The sequence below is a fragment of the Erpetoichthys calabaricus genome, chromosome 12, assembly GCF_900747795.2.
Source record: "Erpetoichthys calabaricus chromosome 12, fErpCal1.3, whole genome shotgun sequence".
In the NCBI taxonomy this organism is placed as follows: Eukaryota; Metazoa; Chordata; class Cladistia; order Polypteriformes; family Polypteridae; genus Erpetoichthys; species Erpetoichthys calabaricus.
In genome coordinates this window covers 2,771,894-2,787,832 of record NC_041405.2, presented here as the reverse complement: position 1 = coordinate 2,787,832, position 15,939 = coordinate 2,771,894, and the positions used below count along the sequence as shown (strand labels likewise).

At 40.8% G+C, this 15,939-nt stretch overlaps 3 long non-coding RNA genes across 5 annotated transcripts in view; 1 reads left to right on the top strand and 2 right to left on the bottom strand.

Annotated features, from left to right (window-relative positions):
* The window catches only part of LOC127529904 (uncharacterized), a 146,169-nt gene that overhangs the window by 7,434 nt on the left and 122,796 nt on the right, over positions 1 to 15,939 (bottom strand). The window lies entirely within an intron of this gene.
* Positions 1 to 15,939, top strand: part of LOC127529905 (uncharacterized) — a 140,508-nt gene that overhangs the window by 30,895 nt on the left and 93,674 nt on the right. The window lies entirely within an intron of this gene.
* Positions 11,836 to 15,939, bottom strand: part of LOC114661694 (uncharacterized) — a 44,603-nt gene continuing 40,499 nt past the window's right edge. Inside the window, exons 3-4 of the long non-coding RNA XR_007936511.1 lie at positions 15,782 to 15,919; positions 11,836 to 12,797 (exon numbers count right to left, since the gene is read on the bottom strand). This is a non-coding gene — a long non-coding RNA (uncharacterized LOC114661694). The remainder of the gene's footprint in view (positions 12,798 to 15,781; positions 15,920 to 15,939) is intronic.

Below are 15,939 nucleotides of genomic sequence, written 5' to 3'. Positions count from 1 at the left end.
TCAGAGTAGTTCATGAGACTAAAGTGTCCCTAAATAGGACTGAGCCTTTAAAACTGGAGACCTGTCTTTCTCTTCATTCATTGGTCAAGAGCAGTGATGAGAGAAATGATCAACACAAACCAAAATGTTCAGCAGAACTCATTCCATGATCTTCTGTGGCACCCCTAAATGGGAGAAACTGAAAGAATGAGGAGAAGAAGAATTATGGCCAGGGAGGACAGAGAAAACAACAACAAAAAAAAGAAAACAAGAAGAAAACAAGGCATTAAGTTCTTGTCTGGAAGGGTCTTCATGTGCATATCTGTCTGTTATTTAGTATTTAAATATCCAGCAGCCATAGCACATGTACTTCAGAACAGCTCATCCACCCAAAGCTAACTATGTTCAGGCCTGGCCAGTACTTGGATGAGAGAATGAAGAGATATGTGGGTGAGGCCAGCAGGGGGCGCTTACCCTGTGGTCTGTGTGTGGATCTCAATGCCCCAGTGACAGTGACAGGGACACTGTGCAGTGAAAATGGTGCTGTTCTTCAAATTAGATATAAAATTGAGGTCCTGACTCTCTGTGGTCATTAAATATCCCCAGGCATCCTTTGAAAAGAGCAGGATGTACCCCTGATGTCCTGACTAAACTGCCCACCTTGGCCTTGTCATTCTGCCCCCCTCATCATCCCCTGTCTCTAATTGGCTAACTCTCTTTCACCACTTCACCACCTAACAGCTCATGTGTGGTGAGCGTACTGGCACAAACATATCTGCCGTCACGTCATCCAGGTGGGTGCTACACATTAGCGGTGGCTGAAGTGGCTCTTCACTCACTGAAGCACTTTGAGGAGTGAGAAAAGCACTACATACATGTAAAGAATTATTATTATTATTATTAAATAAAGATCTCTAGTGATAAAGAAAAAAAAAACAAAAATCACCAGACTCATTTCCTGCCACTTGCAGACATTTTGTTCAGCTATCAGACGTGTGTTGTTGTTGTTCTGGTAGTACGCACTGTGATGCTCACATAGCCAGTTATAATGATAAGTGTGGTGATCTCAATCCTGATTATTATGCATTATTAATACTTGTCCTACCACAAGTACTGTCCCCTCATTTTATAAGCATGCAGACGTCCAAACTGTGCTTCATAAACACAGACTTAACTCTTGTTCCTTTAGTGATTTCTGTCCTGTTCCTAAATTGTTGTTCCTCCTAAAGTTCTTGAAAATGTTGTTAGTTTTTTTTTTTTGTTTTCCCAGTTGTTATCTTTCCCTGGTCATAATTTATTATTACATCTCACCTGAAGAAGGGGCCTGAGTTGCCTCGAAAGCCGGCATATTGTAATCTTTCCAGTTAGCCAATAAAAGGGGTCATTTTGCTTGACTTCTCACTTTTGCTGAATAAAAGTAAATCTGAGGCCATCTTGTTGGGTCCACCTAAATGTACTGCAAGACTCTCTAAAAGTCCGGAGCACATGCCAATATAAATTAAACAGCAAATTACAACTCTGGGGCGATTTTCAATCTGAATCTCAAATCTGACAAGGAGGTAAATTCAGCCATCAAGGTTGTCTTAATTCAGCTTAGAATGATCTCTGAGATGAAGCCAATGTGGTCATTTGCTGATTCAGAGACAGTGACCCATGCATTCATATCTTCCTGTTTGGATTATTGTAATCCTTTTTACATGGATGGCAGTCAGTCCTGTTTGTTAGATCGGCAACTGATTCAGAATGGTATGGCGAGCTTATTGACTGGCACTAAGAAACAAAGTCGCATCACTCCAGTTTTGGCGTCCCTTTGTTACTTTGTTGTCCTTTTCCTTGCCTTTTGTCTCTTTAATGTACAGAACTTCAGCTAACATAATGTTTATAAAAGGGGACACCCTGCAATGGCAGCACTCAAAACTTAAAAGCTAACAACTCCGTGCTCCATGCTTTTCATGTTAATACATATATCCACTTCAAGCATTTCCTATAAATCTGATTTGCTTTGCTTTGGTAAACACACATCAGAAACAGAAATGAAACTCAAAGCTCTACAGCACTGCGTGAACCTTATCTGCAGGAGTCAAAATAGAGGAAAGGGTGTTTGTCAGGTAACAGCAGGGTTTATCTGTTGTGATGGATACCTGGGCGTCATCAAGCCCAAACTCCAACACAAACACAGAATCACAGTCTCGGGTTCAAATAAAGGTTGTTTATTAACAACAAATACCTCCAACACGGTACAAAACCACAAAGCACAGGTTTTCTCTCTTCACAATAACTCTCTTTCTCACCACCGGGGGCCTCAGCAGCACAGGGGCCCACAGTATTTCTGCTGCTTATTTAGGTTTCTGGTTTGCTAATAAAACAGGGGGCCCAGCGCACTGCCAGATTGGTTGAATTTCCAAACTACACCAATTCAAGTTGATTTATTTTCAGAACATGAAAGAACAGGCAGTATAGGAAACTATGGACAAATTAAGGCTTAGCCTAACACAGATACATATGCAAATGCCATTTTTGTTTTCATCAATGTGTTCTTTTCACATTAACATTTTGTTATCACTCTTACTGAAACACGCAATCAGCGCCTGCTCCCAACCTGGAAACTGAAATACCAATAAACCTGTAAGTCTTATCTGTCAGGCATGCACAGCTTGTGAAATACACACGCAGCACCGGAGGTTAACCAAAGTCTTGGAGGAATGAGGAAAGAAAAATAATAAACTTGTTGTTCTGCCTGGAGGATTGTTTCCAACTGCTGTTAAAGGTTGAAAGTACGAGGGTGTTGTGCTGTGGTTAGCCATTATGGAGGCAATGACAAGTCAACCAAAATGACCCCCTTTTATTGGCTGACTATAAAGATTACAATATGCAAACGTTCGAGAGAACTCAGGCCCCTTCTTCAGGCAAGATGTAGAAAATAAACTGTGTGAACGCAGCAAAATTTAGAATTGAATTGAATCCACAGATGCTTCACATGCACATGTTTTTCATCTTGTTGTGGGGTACAAAACCTGTAAATTTTGTTCTGTACTTTCATTAAATTTTGCACAAAACAAACAACAGATGAACTACATTCAGGACATATCAAAGCATTTCCTCTTCCTAGTTGTACCTCACTTTTAAACCAAAGAAAGAAAGACATACTGCTGCCTAAGGCTATTGATCAGTTTATAACCTGGGCATCTGGGACAACAAGTAGCTAAATTGGTTTACAGCCTGGGAAAGGAAGACATGGCGACACCTCAGGCAACATCAAAAAAGTTTAAATGTTTGGGAAAGCGGACAGTAAATGCATTCATCAAATTGACAGCCAGCCAATCAGAATATCTAACAATCACATCTTGCAAAACCCCCCGGTACAATTTTATAATAAGTATGCCTTCTCTGAGGAATGACAGAGGAGGGAGGAAGAAGAAGGGAGGATGATGTCAGGAGAAGGGAACAGAGCAAAGTCAGAAGAGGGTGCCGGCAACGTGTGGCTGTTTCCATCTGATCATCAGCATAGCATCTCATGAACAGCGACGAGTGGGAGATCACAAGCCGCCTGTGACATTCATCCTTGACATCTTTACTTTTCGTAAACTTTTTCTAAAGACTATATACAGCCTGACTTTAGTATCAGTCCTATTTTCTGTTATTCTTTGTTCCAGTGGTATTATTATTATTCCTGTAATAAATGCCATGCTGCTTTTAAGTTTCTATGTTTTGTTTTCATGTCTATAGAGTGATTGAAGTAATAAGGTAGGTTTCTTTGAGCACCTGGTGCAACCGGAGGTTTGCCATACGCTTTGTGCTGCCAGGTTTATTAAGACTGAGGATGAGAGCTCCACTCGATAGTAGGGAACAGGACATCAAGTAAGGTATTCTTGGCTGATAAATGGTCGATAGTCAAGGATGCTGAGCCTTTGTATGTTTAAATGTATTCTTGTAGACCAAAAGTAATATTTAGGTCTGATATATCATTAAAACATCGCATGTTGTTTGTGACAATAATAAGTAAGTCTCTTGAAGTGCAGAGAGAGTTGTAGGTTGTGTTATTCCTAAGGCAGTTATGTGTTTTAAAGTGCTAGATGTTAACCAACTGTGTGTGTGTCATTCATAGGACACTGTTGATGTTCTCTGTGTATGCATATAGCTATGTATGTGTGTGTTACTCTTAAGGTGCAACAGCAGACCAACCCAGTAACGAACCTGAGGAGTTCACTTACCTCTAGTAGAGGGAAATACCACTTTAATACACATCTCATCTGCCACCTTCTTCTCCAGATACGTATGTTAGGTTTATGAGATCTGAGCTCTCATTTCTCACACACCCTCCACATCCTACAACAGCACACCCGTCAATGCCATTTTTAAATCACCTGCAGTGTTTGAAAGCTACCCAGCCACTGCCAAAGTTTGTTTCAATAACTGCATACTTTGCAAAACGCTATCAAAAGAAATATTGTATGTATGATGGTAATTGCATCCTGTTATCGTCATTAATTTTGAACTTGACTCATTGAAACAAAAATATTTAATAAAAAAAATCTGTCTTTGTCGAAGAAAATAAAAAAAAAAAATTGTCACTTTGCAGTTAACAAAATCCCAGAATGTCAAACCGTGCAGTCATGTTGTAATGTGGATGTGGGTTTAATTAAAATCACCTAACGTAATGTATATTATAGTTTGAAAGCACAATCTATTTGGTCTTCATTTAAAAACAACGTAATACAGTTTAAATGAGATTAAGTCTTTAAATTGAAGACCTGCTTTCCTCTTCATTCATTGGTTAAGGGCAGTGATGAGCAAAACGAGTCACATGCAACTAAATCTGTGCCAAAACTTAAGGCTTAGAAAAAACGTTTTGTGAAATAAATAGTATTTCAATTTCAGCAAAATTAGTGTCAGAAAGACATTTGGTCCCCTTCTGCAAGAGTCTTCATGCACGCATCTTCCTGCCATTTTGTATTTAAATAACAATCTCTAATAACAAAATTTTTTAAAAAGTCACCAGACCAATTACCAGTCAGTTGTAGACAAAGTTATAATAACATTTTTTTCTGATCACAAGCCAAAGTGTTATTATTAATGTAGTTATTTATTATTACTTTGTAACGGCCAACCCCTTACCCAGGCCGGCCACTAAACTACCAACACTTATTCCTTGGATCACCTGAGGTTTCTTGCTCCAATAACAAGCCATAAATACTCCTTACAAGTTGTCTTATTTTTCCCGACACGACGAAATGACCAGAAACAGCAAATAGATATGTAAAATTAAACACTGTAAATGTGCGCGCAAACCACCACTTATCCCAAAAACACCAGTGACTAATTACTATATATAAGATTACAAATATTTACATTAAACCCTCCCTTGCCCCTAAACAAGAAACAAAAGCACACAACACAAACATTGTTCTGATAAACTCAGCAGTTGAAAATGTGGTGAAAAATGTGTCCCAAAATAAAGTCCAGCGGTATTGAAACTGGCTGTGGTGATATTGTGTTTCCTCCCGACAACAAAACGACTTCACCGTAAACGTCCTGGCAATGGTTGGAATGAATTCGAACCCCAGGGTTCCTCGGCTCTGGCTGAGGATCGGATGAAGGATCGGTAATTGAAAACGCAGGCAGTGGAATTAAGCAATAAATAGCAGCGATGAGTTTGTAGATGGGTGGTAAATTGTCTTCTGTCTCTCGCCTCCTGTTCCCCCTTGCGCCTCTTTTTTAAATGTAAAATGCCCCGGATGTATCAGGTACGTAAACATTCTTTCCTCATCCTTCCTTTCTGCACTTACGGGGACAACATTCACTGACGCACAAATACGAACAGTAAACGGGACGATGAAAATAAAACGCACTCAGCACAAACATAGAATATACTATTATGTAGCCCGGCTACAATTTGTCTTGCTACTGGTATTAGTTAGGAACACAACAAGATGGCCAGAATCGGTGGGCAAGGAGGAGCAGAGTGGCAGAACACTTCACTATTGTAGTCCGGTCCGAGGTTATTGACAGCTTTGTAGATTATTAATAGAATTTTGTATTCAATCCTGTAAGTCACAGGAAGCAGTGAAGGTGCAGCAGGACGGCTATGATGTGCTCGCCGTTGCTGGTCCGTGTAAGGACTCTTAAAGCAGAGCTCTGAATCAGCTGGAGCTGTGATATAAGATTTATGGGGGGTGTAGGGGCAGAAGTTAATGTGGGGTGTCATCAAATCAGAAAAGGAGAAAAATAAGCAAACACGGGATATGTTATGGAGGTCACAATAAAAAGGTTTCTTAATGTTTATGTGAGTAAAATAATAAAGGGAGAAATCAAAAAATGACCCCAAGATTCCCTATCACAAGAAGAAGGTCTGAAGATATCATCACCAAGAGTGATTGAAAAGAAGTGCCTTTTCTTAAGCTGAAGTTTAAGGCTGATCAGCCGGATTTCAGTTCTGTTGCAGATCACAAGCACATATGAAAGTGCAAACTGAGATGGAAGCCAGTGGCCACTAGAGGGAAGCAGTGATTGTCTGTCCCAATTATCACTCACAAGAAGAGTTTATGCCCTTCAATTATCTTTGTTCAACGTGGTTGAGTATATACAGTATGAACTCATTCATCGTTTAAGACAGTCTGAAATAGGTTTTTATGTAAATGTTTTGTGTGTGTGTGTGTGTGTGTGTGTGTGTGTGTGTGTGTGTGTGTGTGTGTGTGTGTGTGTAATTTATAATATTTAGAAACAAATATCTGTGAGAATGAGAATGCCAGCCTGCTTGCAGATAAGGCTAGAGACGGACTGGTATCTTGACTAAGGCTGTCTCTTCCTGGCATCTGATGCTGTAAAGGTAGGCTCAGAATTAAGTTTACCGGCTCAGACACAGTTAAGTTAGGCTTTTGAATAGAACCATCATATAAGATAATGAGTTGTCTTTGCATTTTCTTTACCTGGTTCCCTGGTTTGTGATTTAATTGTGCTGTTGTTTCTTGATTTCTATTTGAGGATTTTGGATTGGACTTGTTTGCTGTGGACTGCCTTTCAGGCAAATCCCTTTGCCTCCTTTTTTTTTGAATATTTTGTCATTTTTGCTATTTTGCTCATAAGTCCTCCTTCTATAAATAGTCCAGTGGGACTTATCTTTTGTAATGGATGACATGGAGGGACCGCCGTCCTGGCTGGGATTAAACAAGGACTTTTACCTGGCCAAGAAGCCAGTATAATTGCTACATGACAACCTCCCTGGGTTAGGATTCCAACATGGATGCCTGCAGAGCATGCTGGGACCTGTAGTTCTGAAGGGCAGTCCTGTTGGGTTCCACAGGGTTCTTCCTAGGGGAGCTGATGGGATTCACAATGCCTACTTTTTTGGATTTCTGATTACATTATTATAAAAACTACCAATTTTGATGATCAAAACTCACAATACTGAACTGCCCTTCAGACAATCTATAAATCTATAAGACAATCTATAAGAAAATGGACTGAAAAGAAGAACTCAGAATGTGAACTGTGTGAGCTAAACTGCCAACAATAAGGACACCTGAGTGAACAGCCAGCCATTAGAAAACCTGAACATTTGGACTTCATTTCAATGGAGTCTCCTTGGACTTTTTAACTCTGCGCTCTTTAATCCCACGTTCAACACGCATTGCATATATGCTATGGATTGATTTTAAATCCTGTATCTTAAATCCTGTAAGAGAGCATGTGGTATAGGTGACTGCCATATTCCCACAGCGGTTAGCAGCTGAGAGGAGACGTCCTCAGTAGAGAGCAGCATGGCGACTGCGTGGTGACTGGTGCAGGTGTAGCTCAGGTCTGAGGACCACCATCTGGTCTGCTTGTGCACGGCTGGTAAGTCTCTTTGCTTGAGGCAACTGTCCACGTGCAGGTAAATCTGTACAGGTGGGGTGCTATAAAGCAGATACCTCACTATCATGTAAACAATATAGAAACTATAACATAAGCAAACCAAAATAAGAAACAGAAGAATCTTTATATTTATATGTTCAAGGTATAGTGATAAGAGCGCCTGGTGTGGGTGAACCAAGGGGGTCAGCAGCTGAGAAGAGACATCTTCATTACCAAACAGCATGGTGAGCAGGCACCTACTTTCAGTGATTCTCACAGGTGTAGCTCAGGTCTGAAGACCACTATTTGGTTTCTTCATGCTAAGGCTAGTAAGTCTCCTTGCTTAAAGCCGCTGTCCAAATACAGGTAGGTCTGTATATGTGGGCCGCTACAAAGCAGCCATATTAAGGCAAAATTCCACAATAATACACCAACTGACTAGGATATACTATGCCCTAGTGCTAAACCGTACTATTGGGATCACAATAAAAGAGACCACTCAACAAGTGGCAAGTCAAAGTCAGGTGGAAGAGGACGAAGCCTACTTGGAATGTGGAAGGAGAGAAGAAAAAAGAGAAAGAAGAATGATATTTGGTTTATGATGCTTTTGAAACCTTGATACAAGGTATTTGGTGATAATTCACCATTTATTTATATCGGGACTTGTGTCTGTGAGGTCGTGTCTGGTGTTTGGGGTGCTGCAACCCACCCAGTACTGGTTACACACTGTACAAGCCGGAGTTTCACAGTTCTCGTTCTTGTGAGACATTTCTCACATGCAATGGAAAACCCTCGTAACTGCCAATTTTTTTCAATATTGAGTTTTTCTTTTTTTAGTTTTTGGAGATATTCTGCTTTTCCTGATGTTATAAGGTAGTGGTGATGGCCAAACACGTCTTCATTCCGGTCATAGCATGATGGGAGAAGCTTGTATGGACACTGTATTTTAACTGCAAGACAAAGACCTAGCAACTCCACTAACCAATGAGAAAAGACCACCTTACCAATGAAAACATCGGATTATGATCATGTGATTTAAATGGCAGGTGTTGTTGATTCATGAAAAAAAAACAACAATATTGTGTATGTGAAGCTCGGGAAAAATTAAATCTTGAGATTGTTAATTATAGGGGCGACATCATTGTCTCAATTTGCCCAAAAACCTGAAAGATGTGACAGGTTTTTCCACAGTTGGTGAGATATTTTGAGATGTTTGAGACTCTTTTGTCAATGTTGACCATTAAAAGCCTCCCAATTTCCTACAGTCAGCCTCCACTGGATTGAGACGTACTTTGGGACGAGCCAGTTAGGATTCTGGTCTGTTTTTTTGTGGGTCTTTTTGAAGGCCTCACCTTTTTTGTCATCTGTGTACTGCTGCAATCACAATTAATATCGACTGTAAAACTGCACACCGTGGGTCGGCTCTGTGGGCTTCAAGAATTCATAGCAGAGGAGCTCACAACTGAAGTACAAGACATTTTGAGGCAGAAGAAGCAGTCCCACCAAACTATGGAGAGGAAATCTGTGGAAAGTGTTAGGCAGCTGTGCCCATTGCAGTCTTCTCAACCCACCCTTAAATTAACAGACTGAGCAGCACAAGTGGGGTGCGTTAACAATCACAAAACAGAGCAAAGAAGACATTCATCAACTTGATAATGAAGTTTCAGAATTTACTAAAGAGTCCATAGACAAATGAAACAGTGAGTTAAAGAAAAGGAAACAAAACAAAATGAATTTGAAAACAAGAAAAAAAAACATATTGACAAACTAAACTGGGACAATCCTAGTGTGAGGAAAGGCCAGAACATTCCGGGAATGGAACCTGTAGTGAGCAGTTATGGAAACAAATGACTGTTCAGTTCATTACAGCATTTCTCCATGCAAGCGAGAGATTTAGAGACAATCCAGACTCAATGACAGAGACGAGACATCAAGTAAAAAACTACAATCAGGTAATGACTGAAGTACCACACAAGGACAATCTGGATGTTCACTCTCACAGGGTGTGTTGAAATGAATTCATCTCAACTTTGAACTCCACCCCAACTCAAGGTATGCTTTCACAGTTAGCGTTGAACCAGCAGCCACAGTGTGCCCACTGTGACAGCTCACCCAGCTGACCGAAGGATCAACCGGGGCTGGGGTGCTGCTTACATAACAAGCCAACACTGGTGTCTGACTAAACAATTCCAGACTCCGTGGCGTAAGCAGCTGCCACCAGGGGGAGCACCAACCTCCCTTGGCGGCCCCAAAGGGGAAACTAGCATCAAACGAGCCATATCTCCCCAAGACCACTAGATGGCAGTAGAGAATCTCAGGAAAGAAATTCCGAGTCCCTGCTTTCCATCTGTGTTTGGCCATTTTAGTGTCACGATATATGCAAGAAGACTCCTTAATATAATATTTAAGGTCAGTTCTGCAGGATATGTGCACTTTGGGCCATTAACAACAATACATTTGTCCGCGGTGCGAGGTGCGCTCATTGCAACCAGTACATAGTATACACATGTATGCATGCCTGGTACATGGATCTGCACACTCAGCATCTCGTGGAGTGCATTCAGTATAATGAGACATTTGTCATACTGCATACATATTAGTAACTGTTAGTGTGAAGGCTGGACATATATGTGCAAATATTTATATGCAAAGTCGATAAAACTACTGTACATATACACGTAACGTGCTTGCCCTCATACCAGTCAGACAATGCTTTGTATACAAAATGAGTCATACACACAGTGTAAATAACATATTTACACTTTATCGCATGTATAATGCAAAACAATTTGCATTAATTCATGCTGTGGATAGTGGCTGGTGTACCAAATATCCAGTGAAATGCACTACAGCCTGTGCGATATTCACACAAGGTCTGCAAATTGGTTCATGCTAACGTAGCATATGAATTTCTGGGGTTCAACTGGTCCCCATCCACTTAATGCTTCAAACCTCCATTTTCCTAAGGATGATTATTCTCATTATTTTTGTTTCATGTTGCTACAATATAAAATCAAAGGCTCCTCTAACCATCTGATTCCATACAGCTGATGCTACCCCCGCCATAAGCTGGTGTCCTGTCCAGGGCTGTTTAGCAGGCCATGTGGTTGTAATGGTTAAGGCTTTCTACCTCAAACCCTGAGGTTGTGGAATCAAATCCCACTACTGACACCAGTGTGTGACACTTCACCAGCTTGGGCTTCAACTGAAAAAATGGAAATTAAACCAAGTGTTTCTCAAATGTTATAAGTTGCTTTGGGTAAAAGTGCCAGTCAAATAAGTTAATGTAAAATGTTTCCTGCCTAGTGTCTAGTACTAATGGGACTCAGATTTAGATAGACAGGGCGTAATGGGAATGCTGGTGCTATGCCAATGAACTTTAATTTTGAAGTTTTTATATATAGCAATAATTATTAATCTGAATAACCCGATATTTGGTTCTTTAGTTAACGTGTCAAGCCTGTTGGTGATCATTTGAGACTTTCACTCTCAGGTGTCATCTCAGCTGGAGTGAAGTGTCACAACTCCAGTCTGTGGCAATGCCAATATATAAAGCCACACTCATTTTGATAACTCTTGCTTCATAATGTCGGGTTTTTTGCTGACCCAGAAATCACGTCAATGTTCCAAGACAACCGTTCTCTTTTGACCAACATTATTCAAATTATATTATAAGGGTTACAAAATCTGTTTTCTAATGTAATTAAAATGATGTCATTCATGGGTAGCACTCCCATATGGGCAAGAAATGTGCCCCAACTGGTCTAAGGTATCTCAGATGTTATAAGCCATCTTGGATAAAGGCATCAGTCAAGTAATTAAAAGTTTGTTAATAAATTATCTCTCATTATTTTAAAGGATTGCTTCTATCTATCTATCTATCTATCTATCTATCTATCTATCTATCTATCTATCTATCTATCTATCTATCTATCTATCTATCTATCTATCTATCTATCTATCTATCTATCTATCTATCTATCTATCTATCTATCTACTATCTATCTATCTATCTAGAATAGGGGCTCCCAACCTCAGGGACCCCCAAACTGTCCAAGTTTTCGTTTGCTCCCAGTGCCCCTTTACCAGGATACTAACACAAATGAGCCCCATACGATCCTTGGGTGCACAGTTTGGTGGGTCCAATATAAGCCACCCATATGAGGGGACATTTGGTGTCCATATGGGATTACTACCTGAGCAGATTTATTTTCCTCCCTAATTGTGCAGGCATTTTTGTGAATAACGGCTGAAAGGTCTTAATTGTTTCAGATTTGGAGATTTCGTATGGCTTTTTTTACGTAGTTCCTGCTTCATGACGAATTTTCCTGAAATCTGAGGCACTTCCCAGCTAAATCGTTTTTAAACGTGAGGTCGTTCACAGTGAAAGATGTGCTGCTAGAGCCATTTGACGGTCACTAAAATGCAACAGCGAGTTCTGACGGGATATACCACAGGTAGCAGGTCTGTATGGTTAGAATATTCGGATCTTCTTTTTAAATTAATACTCTTTTTTTTTTGCGAACCTGAGATTCATTTCCAATGACTCTCTTCTGAACTGGTAAAAATGGCAGAATTAGGAAAACTCAGGAGGCGAGGCCTGCCGATTTTATATTGCAGCAATGCATTCGTTTTCATCCCGTTTTTTAGCTTATCTTTGCTATTATCGGGAGGCTCACACTTAATACTTTCCCAGGAGCTCATCAAATGACTTTCGGAAAATGCAGAACCACACCGGCAGCGGTTCAGTTGACTTCAACCTACACAACTGAACGTTTACCCATCATTCCCTACTAGCTTAGAGTTGCTATTTACAAAAAGAAGAACTCTATAACATTTAAGTGAGGCGACTGCCAACAGATTGGCATCCTTTCCCCAGCTCTTCCTTCTTGGATCAGTTTTGCTGGGTGGTGGACCTCAACCTCCATGTCCGGTCACTCCAACATCTGCTTAGCATATTCAGAAGACCAAATGGATCCATCTTTATTCTGTTAATGATAAAAAGAGGAAGGGAATGGAGTTAAAGAATGGATTGGGTGAAGTTTAAGAATCCAGTCGCCAAAACTCAGCAGTCCAGTTCTCTCTACAAAAATATTCTATTCATCTGCAAATGTAAATGACACACACCAAAGAAAGAGGAAGGCGCAGAGACAATTTTCTTTTTTTGGCTGAATGACCACTGCCTAGTGAAGCCCACTTGACGTGTCAGTAGTGCTGTGTTCACACTGCGGCTAAGAAAAGTTTCATCTCTAATTGATGGCTCATATCCATTTTTATTTTAATATTTGGGGATGCACAAAGCAGTGTGTTTCTTCACGCCGGTCCCAAGCCCGGATAAACGGGAAGGGTTACGTCAGGAAGGGCATCCAGTGTAAAATTTTGCCAAATCAATATGCGGACAATATGATCCGCTGTGGCAACCCCTAAGGGGAGTAGCCAAAAGAAGAAGAAGTAGAAGAAGATTTGACAGTTCAGCTCATTAAGTCAGTGTCGCAGAACACAACTTTTGTCAGTAGTTTTCAATCACTAACTTCATTTACATTGTCTTAGCTAGCCCGGGGCAGCCGCGGTGTGCTCCCATAACCACCAGTCATGCGGTTTTGAAATCCCCAGTCAGACCGGTCTGTGGCGCACACCGACAGAACTGAACAAGTTTGACTTTGTCTTTAAGTTGCAGGAGAGGCATGTGTGTGTGTGTGTGTGCCAGAAGTACAATGCTGTCAGAAATGTGGCATGTCAGTGCTTTGGACCATGCAAATAGAAAAGACGCTCATCTTCCGGTATCTCGTGTTTGTCAGACAAGGACAGAATTGAAAAATGAAAATAAAAGGGCCGAGATTTCAACTGAATTCAGCGGACCTGGAAAGCCTTTCATACAGCCAACTAATTGGCAGCCAAAACATGGTGAACGCCTGATACTGTATTCTACAAGTCTGAAACCGTGTTGACAGCCTGTGATGGAATCCATCCTGCCCTTCAGTTCCTAGTTGGGTAATCTGATGTCTTTAAGGATGCAATGCAGTTGTCAGGTTTGAGATACCCTCTGGCTAGAAGTTCTGTGCGTTTGCTGCTGACTCAGGCAGGTTGCTGTGAGTGACCTTTGTCATCCGTCATGTAGTGTGACGTCACACTAAGCCTGCTGTGCAGCTCCTGATGACAGAATCAAGCGAGTTATTGGGGGCAGGTCACTCTGTGTGTGTGCGTGTGTGTGTGTGTGTGTGTGCGGGTGTGTGTGTGTTTGTGTGTGTGAGTTAACAACCAATGAGCCAAACGTGCAATGCATACAATGCTTTACATATGCTAACCTGTTAAAAGTATAAGCTCACAATGCTGAATGAAATTCAGAGCTACTGGCCAATGTTCCTCAGTATTTCTTGGTCATGATTGGGTCTTCCTTGGAAGAAATGTTCTACAGTGAATGGTTCTCCTGCCACAACTCCATCTATTCACCCTCAGTCTCATGAATCCACAAATGTTTTCCAGCCATGCTTGCAGATGCACACCAATGGAGTTATTCCTAACTGGCCAATGGGAACTGAAACACCAAATTAGCTTACATCACCTCTCGCATCTGCTCACCTCCACCCACTGGTACTGAAATCTTTTTGGAATGCCAAAAAAAAAAAGTTGGGAGCCCATAAACCACTGGGTTTGAATCGGAACATCTCACATTTTTTGCAAATGATGAATTTGCAACTTTCTCACAATTTTGTGGCAATTTAATAAATCACCCAAGACGCTGAACTCATCTGGTGTATGCGAGTAATGAAAGCTAAGACTGAAAAATCACTGACAAAGCCTGGTAGGGTGAAAGGGGCATCAGTGCAGGATGCCATGCATAAATAAATGGAGCTGAATTGAATTTTGCAAATCTAATACCAGGATGTATACATTTCTGTCCTGAATGTGACGCATAATTACTAATTAAAGAAAACAAAAACAAATTTGCCACACAGATGTAACTTGATGGACCTCCATGAACCCCAACAGCTTGCTGTTCCCATTGTTTTCAGTGCTGGACATCTGCAAATGTGTCAGCACAAGATGGTAAGGAGGACAAATAGAAAATTAAAAATCCCAACTGCTGCTTTACGTTCAATTATCTGTGCCTATGTGGACATTACAGAAGAGCCAAGGTTGGGTACAGTGAGATGTTTTGATGCCAAACAATGGTCTGACAATTTCAGAATGTCATGGGAGAAGTTTTGAATATTTACTTTGATGAAATGGTGAATGGTGTGCATGAGGGTGCAGGTGGAAGTGAAAGGGAAGTGCATTTAGGATTGAAGCCTGGATGGACTTCTTTACACAAAGAGATGTGGGAATCTGGAACAAACTACTGAGTCAAGCAGAAACCTTGATGGCCTTTAAGAAGGAACTGAATGAGATACGAGGACAGCTTAGTTATAAGCTAAACAAACACTCTTGATAGGCTAAATGGTCTCTTCTTGTTTGTCAAATTTTCTTATATTCTTATGTCAACTTCTTTTTGAAACACTCTCTTAAAAAATATGTGATTGGTGAACATCTCACAGTTTCCACCCTCTTTGACTTTAGAAAGGCAACAGTGCTTCTTTAAGAAGACTATCTGTGCCATGTTGTGATGTCTGCTACACCAGGTCTCCTCAAGGAGATGACGGTTGGGATGTCCAGTGTGGGACTGCCAGTTTTCACATTAAAAGATTAAACTGAGGTCACATTCAAGTCGAATGAACCCTAATCAGATGTTTTACCACACACACAGGTGGTCTTAAGCCAATTTGAAAAATTGCAACTCCTTTTGTTTTGTTTTTTGCTTTTCATTTCCCCCTCATCAGAAAAGGTCAGATCAAAATCAGAACTGAATTGCATTGGGGATGCAGCCTGGGTGATCTGCGCAGGTTCCTTTCAGCACATGAAGGTCAAGGACGATAACAACAGCAAACAGGCTCAGAAGAAAATGTGAAGAGCAGTCAACCTGAATAAATCTCACCGTGATGAGTTCAATGGTGGCCGGAACTGGTGGCTTTCTCTGAAGTTCAGGTCCCGTTCCAGGCTATTTCTTCTCCATCCGTATGTCAGGAATTTCGTCATGGCAGGTAAGATCTATGCAACTGTGCTGGTGTTAGGCCTGAAAGCATAAATGAGAGT